General features: G+C 40.7%; 1 pseudogene across 1 annotated transcript in view; it reads right to left on the reverse strand.

Moving 5' to 3' along the window:
- Nucleotides 1-6384: 6384 nt before the first annotated feature.
- The window catches only part of LOC101578105, a 5123-nt pseudogene continuing 4654 nt past the window's right edge, over nt 6385-6853 (reverse strand). Inside the window, exon 2 of the transcript XR_002819303.1 lies at nt 6385-6846. The product of XR_002819303.1 is annotated as a proteasome maturation protein pseudogene (transcript). The remainder of the gene's footprint in view (nt 6847-6853) is intronic.

Here is a 6853-nt window from a genome sequence, read left to right on the forward strand (position 1 = left end):
ATAAAATTAAAAAAAAAAAAGAAACAGGAGCTTTCAATACTATGAAGTAAAAAAAAAATTATGAAGTGGCCTCTATGTTTAATATATCTGATGTAAACCCTAATTTATGTCACATCAATATTGCTCTAATAGCTCCTACTAAGTCACTATTGTTTTGAAATATGTTGTAACCCTTTTCCTTTCAACTTTCTGTATTTCTATGTCTTTTGTTTGAAATGTTTTTAATTGACACATAGTAATTGTACACATTTATGGAGTACGGTTTGACATTTCAGGATGTATACACTGGGTAATGATCAGATCGGAATAACCAGCCTAGCTCATATCTCAAACATTATTTCTTTGTGTTGGGAACACTCAAAATTTTCTCTGTGAGTGCATTTGAAATAATTCATTCTTCCAGGCGTAGTTACCCTACTGTGCTGCACCACTGGAAGCTATCTTTCTTATCAACTGCACCCTGTGTCCACGAGCCATTCCGTCTCAAGACGATGCTCCCCATGCCCTTCCAGGCTCTGGTAACCACTAGTGCATTCTCTAGTTTTATTAGATCTTTTTTTTTTTTTTTTTTTTTGCAGAACCGGGGATTGAACTCAGGCCCTTGCGCTTGCCAGGGAAGCGCTTATTCCACTGAGCCATCTCCCCGGCCCCCTAGATCATATTTTTTTTAACTTGCACATATAAGTGAGAATAGGCAGCATTTGTCTTTTTGTGTTTGGCTCATTTCACTTACCATAATTTCTTCCATTCTATTCATTTTGCTGCGAATGGCAGAATTCCATTTTTTTTTTTTTTTTAATGCCAGGTGTGGTGGTGCACACCTAGAATCCCAGCACTTAGGAGGCTGAACCAGGAGGATCACTGCCAATTCAAGGCCAGCCTGGGCTACAAAGTGAGTTCAAGGCCAGCCTGAACTGCATAACAATACATTGACTAAAGAACCAAGAATTTTATTTGTTTGTATGTGTTAAGTCGAACACCCTGATTTCCTTACTCACTTGTCCATGGCCACCCGAGTTGATTCCGTATCTTGCCTGTGGTACACAGTGCTGTGTTAAACATGTGAGGATAGACTTCTCAACATGCTGACTTCAGTCCCTTTGCGTATGGACTCAGCAGCCGCACTGCTGGGTCACATTCTAATTCCAGCTTATAAGGAACTCCACACTGCTTTCTGTATGGCTGTACTAGCTTACGTTCCCATCAACAATGCCTGAGAGGTCTTTCTCCACATCCTCTCCATCCTATTGTTGTTGTTATTATTTTGCTTTTGTAATGAAAGAATCGAGGCCTTGTGCATGATAGATAAATACTCTATCACACAGCTACTACCATGGCCCAGAAGTTATTATTATTATTATTATTATTATTATTCTCATTATTATAGCCATTCTCACTGTTTCAAAATGATACTTCATTGTTGTTTTGATTTGCTTTTCCTGATGATTAGTAATGCTGAGAATTTTTTCGCGTACTTATTAGCCACTTTTATGTCCTCTTTCGAGATATCTATTCAGGTTATTCACCCATTTCAAAGCTTAGATGATTGTGAGGAGGATGTTGATTTTTTTTGCTTGAGTTGAGTTCCTTAATACCCCACAATTTGATCCCTTATTGGATGAGTAATTTGAAAATACTTTCTGCCATTCTGTAAGTTCCCTTTTCATTCCATTGATTATTTTTTCCAAAATTTTATTGATAAACAGCGATGTCCATTGATTATTTTTATTTTATTTTTTTTCAAAGTTTTATTGATAAACAGATAGCAATGAGACAGCCATTGATTATTTTTAAATCATTGAATTTAAATACATGGGTTTGTTCCTGGGTTCTTTATTGTGTTCAATTGGCCTATGTGTCTGTTTACACCAGTGTCATACTAGTTAGGTTACTATTACTTTGTAGGGTTTTTTTGGTTTTGTTTTAATCTTTTTTTTTTTTTTTCGATACCAGGGATTGAACTCAGGACCTTGTGCTTGCCAGGCAAGCACTTAATGCATTGTTATCTCTCCAGCCTTTTTTGTTTAGACAGGGTTTTGCTATGCAGTTCAGATTGTCTTGAACTCACTTTGTAATCCAGGTTGGTCTTGAACTCATAATGATCCTCCTGAGTGCAGGGATTACTGGCATGCACCACCATGGCTACTTTGTAATATTTTGAAGTCAGATTTTTGTGTGGGGGGTACTTGGACTCGAACTCAGGACCTTGTACTTGCCAGACAGGCACTTTGCTGATGAGCTATCTCCCCAGCTCTGAAGTCATATATTGTAATGCCTCCTACTTTACTTTCTTGTTCAGGGGTGTTTTGGATATTACAGAAATTCTATGGTTCTGTATGTCACTTTTATCCCAGAACTGGCATTGAACTGAATGATATCCACTAAATGATACCTGGGTCTCTAAATTGTCCAGATTGGGCTCAGATTTGCAGCCCTCCCTCCTTGGGCTCCCCAAGTGCTGGAGTCACAGGGCTGTATTGCCGTACGTGCAGTGTCATTGCTGTTCTGACGGGTATTGCATGGCATGTTTGGACTGCACCAAGTACTATGAACTTCTTCTTCTTTTTTTTTTTTTTTTTAATGTATTTAGTACAGGGTCTCACTACACAGACCAGACTTGTAGCGATCCTCCTGTTTTCAGCCTCCCAAATTCTAGTATTACAGGAGTGAACCACCAAGTCCAGTCTCAATGCCCATCTCAGTGAGCCCTGGGAGCAAGGCTGGCACAACACGCCTGGGATTGAACCCCTGGCCCTGTGTCTGCCTAAGCAGCAGGTGTTTTAATTCACTGAGCTATCTGGCCAGTCCTTGAACATTTTAACTATGTTCATTCTTCTGGGTCATTAATATAGGATGTGTTCCCCCCGCCCTTTGTTTTTTCAGACAGGTTTTTGCTATGCAGCTCATGCTGGCCCTGTGTTCATTTTGTAGCCCAGGCTGGTCTTGAACTCACAACTATCATCCTGCCTCAGCCTCCCAAGTGCTAGGATTATAGGTATGTGCCACCATGCCTGGCTTGTATATTTTAATATTCTGAAAACTTACCAAATTTGTCTATGAGTTCTAATAGTTTTAGGGTGAATTCTTCAGATTTTTCTTTGTAAAATTGCTTTATAAATATATTTCTCACATTATATGAACATGAATCCGATATACGGTCTTATATTTGAAGAAAAATTATTTTATTTCATGATTTCTTCCTTTCACTCATTTTTATTGGTTTATAAATTAATTGGTTTTATTTTGGTGATTCATATATGTACATAATATATTTTGATTATTTCATCCCCTGCCATCCCTCTTGTCATGCCTGCCACTCTAGTTTCAATTTTTTTGCAGAAGGGTTCAATGTGTATAATGTATTTTGTTCATATCCACTCCTCCTATGAACTGTACAGTACTACACCCCTCTCCTTCCCTCTTCATTCCTTTTCCTCCTGTCTAATAGTCATTTATTTATTTATTTATTTATTTATTTATTTATTGGATACAGGGTCTCACTACATGGTTCAGACTCATAATGATCCCCCTGTCTCAGCCCGCCCCCCCCAGCACTGGGATCATGGGCATGTACCACCACGCCTGGTTCCAGGACTGACACAACATCCTGTACTGGAGATCTAACTTTGGTCCTTGTTCTTGCCAGGCAGGTACTTAGATCACTGAGCTACCTCCCCAACTCTCTTCTGTTTTCTTGTCATCTTTTTTAGATTTCACATATTGTGTTCCTGAGTCTGGCTGATTTCACTCAGCCCAGGATCTCTCGATCCAACCATGTCTTGCAAATGACAGAATTTTGTCCTAATATCCCATTGTGTATGTATACCACAGTTTCTTTGCCACTTCATTTGTCAGTGAGCAACCTAGACTCATTCCATATGGTGGCTATTGTAAGTTATGCCACAATAAACAAAGGTATGTCAGAATCCCTATAGTATGCTGATTTGAATTTCTTTGGGTCTATACCAAGGAGTGGTATATATGGATCAAATGGTAGGTATATTTTTAGCTTTATGAGCAACCTCCTATCTTAGTTACTTTCCTACTGTTGCAACAAAATACTTGATACACACATGTTAAAGAGGAAAGGTTTATTTACTTCACAGTTTGTAGAGGTCTCAGCCCATAGTCAGCTGGCACAGCATGGGGGAGAGTTGCGGCAGGGGAGAAACAGTTCATGGTACAGCAGGTAGGAAGTGGTGAGCCTTCCTTCTTTCCCTTTTTATTCCATCTAGACTGCAAGCCTATTGGCTGATGCCACCTGCCTGCTTGTTGGGTCTTCTCTCTTTAGTAAATCCACCACCCACATCCAGAATTATGCTAAGCCACTTAGTAGACTAATCTGGTATCATACCCATAATCCAGTTACTCACAAAAGCCCTTCTGCGTGAGGCTTTGTGGGAATATCCAGATAAAGCCATAACCTTCTACACTGACTGCCATAGAGGCCACACTAACTTACTGCCCATCAGCAGTGCTGAAGGGTTCCTTACTCCCCACACCCTCACCAGCATTAGGATTCTTTCTGTGTGTGTTCTTGCTGGTATCCATTTAGACTGTGGTGAGACGGAATCTCAGTGTGGTTTTGATTTGGATTTCTCCATTTTTTTTCTACTTGTAAGTCTTGTCATCTAGCCAGTGTGACAGCATGTTCATATAGTCCCAGCTACTTTGGAGGCTGAGGCAGGTAAATTGTTAATTTAAGGTCAGCCTGGGAAAAATAGGAAACATAACGGGATCCTGTCCCCACTTCCCACCCCCAAACTATATCATCCACAAAAAGCATAAAGTGACCCTCTTCTTTTGCACTTGGATGTTCTTTATTTCTTTGTCTTGCTCTATTGCATTGACGAAGTCTTACAAGACTACATTCAATAACAGTAATAAAGAGAATCTGGTGGTGGCGATACATGACTGTGGTCTCAGTACTTGGGAGACTGAGGCAGGAGGATTACCACGAGCTCAAGGCCAGCCTGGGCTACACATTAAGTTCAGTGCCAGCCTAAACTACACAGTGAGATTCTGCCAAAAAAAAAAAAAAAAAAAAAAAAAAAGTAGTAGAGAACACAACTTTATCCTGTTTTTGATGTTGGAGGAAATGATTTCAGCCTTTCTCCATTTATTATTATGCTGGCTGTGAGTTTGTCATATGTAATCTTTATTGTTATGAGGCATATTCCTCCCAAGTCTACTTCTTGAGGGATTTTCATCATAAAAAGATGCTGAAATTTTATCGAATGCTTTTTCTGCATCTATTGAGATGGTCATATAGTTTTTGTCCTTCATTCCATTGATGTGATATATTGTTTATTGATTTATATATTTTGAACCATCCTTTGATTCCTGAGATAAATTCCATTTGATCATGATGTTTAATCATTTTTATGTGCCATTAGATTTGATTGGCTAGAATTTCATTGAGAACATCCACATCTGTGTTCATCTGAGACATTAGTGTATTTTTACTTTTTTGGCATCTAGTTTTGGCATCAGGGTAATAGTGGCCTCGTTGGATGGGTTGAATGAGTTCCCTCCCTTTCAATTCTTTGTAATAATTTGAGAAGAACTGACATTAATTCTTCTACAAAAGTTCAGTAAAGGGGCTGGGGAGATGGCTTAGTAGAATAAGTGCTTCCCTGGCAAGTGCAAACAGCTGAGTTCAGTCCCTGGTTTCGCAAAAAAAAAAAAAAAAAAAAGTTCAGTAAAATTCCACATTTAGGTTCAGCATTGTCTTTTTGGGACACTTTATTCCTAATTCAATCTTTTCTTTTTTTTATATAAGATGTAGATTTATTTTTTTTAAGCTTTACAAAAAAAACAAAATAAAACAAAAAACTCCTTTTGCATTCCATAAAAATTGACAGAAAAGCACCTGGCCACAAGAGCAGGACGCCGCCCCTCCCTGTGGGCTGCGGCTGCGCAGGGCCGGGCGGGTCTGGTCTGCGCAGGACAGGGCATCGCTGAGGGCCGGCTTTCCCTCCTCCAGAGCTGCCCGTCCGGACCCCGACCCCCAACCCCAAGCAACTCCCAAACACACATGGAATCAATTTTTCTTCTATCTTTCACACACCACAGTTAATTCATAAAATTTTTTTGTTTACATTTTTTTACACCAATGTAACAAAAAGGTGGGAAGGAGGGGCGGCTGACAGTGTTTTTTATGCCGATAAATGGAGGTGGGGGGAGACGGGGCCCAGGCGAACAAAAAACACACGGTTTCTATGGAAATACCGAGAGTTTCGATAGCAAAACGTGGTGGGAAGCAGGCCTCAGAGCCAGACAGGGTGGTTATCGGGCTTTATGCGCAGGGAGAGATGGCGCTGTGCGGTAGGTCGATGATGCAAGTTGTTATGTGACCTGTTGGGGCGGGCAGGGACAGGGAGCAGAAAATGAGTTTTCTAAGAAAGGAACCTAATGAGGGCATGGCGTGGCTGTTTAGCGCAAAGCAGAGGTTTAACATTGCTGCTTTCTCTTCAAAGCCTCCACCAGGTCGTTCTTGAGAGCTTCTTGTTTTGATTTGTCTGCGAAAGTCTGCACAGACCTCAGCCCATTGACGATGTCCTTTGTCTTTCCAAAGTAGATCTCATTCAGCGTACTTCTGATTTTATTTTCCATGTCCTCCACCAGGCGCCCGATGTTGGCTATGTGTGGGGAGCAGTCACTCACAGTTTCATCCTTCTCCATCTGTCTGGTGAGGCTGCCGCCGAGGTTCATGGTGCCCGAGCCAGACTTGTTGGTTTGCAGCCAGAGCATCACTGTGGAGGTCAGCTTGTAGTGGGCGTTGCGGCCACTGGACTTCTCCTGCACTTCTACCACATGGATGGAATCCCAGCAGCCTTTGATCTTCTTTTAT

Source organism: Octodon degus, unplaced genomic scaffold (assembly GCF_000260255.1).
Source record: "Octodon degus isolate 3935 unplaced genomic scaffold, OctDeg1.0 scaffold00286, whole genome shotgun sequence".
NCBI lineage: Eukaryota > Metazoa > Chordata > Mammalia > Rodentia > Octodontidae > Octodon > Octodon degus.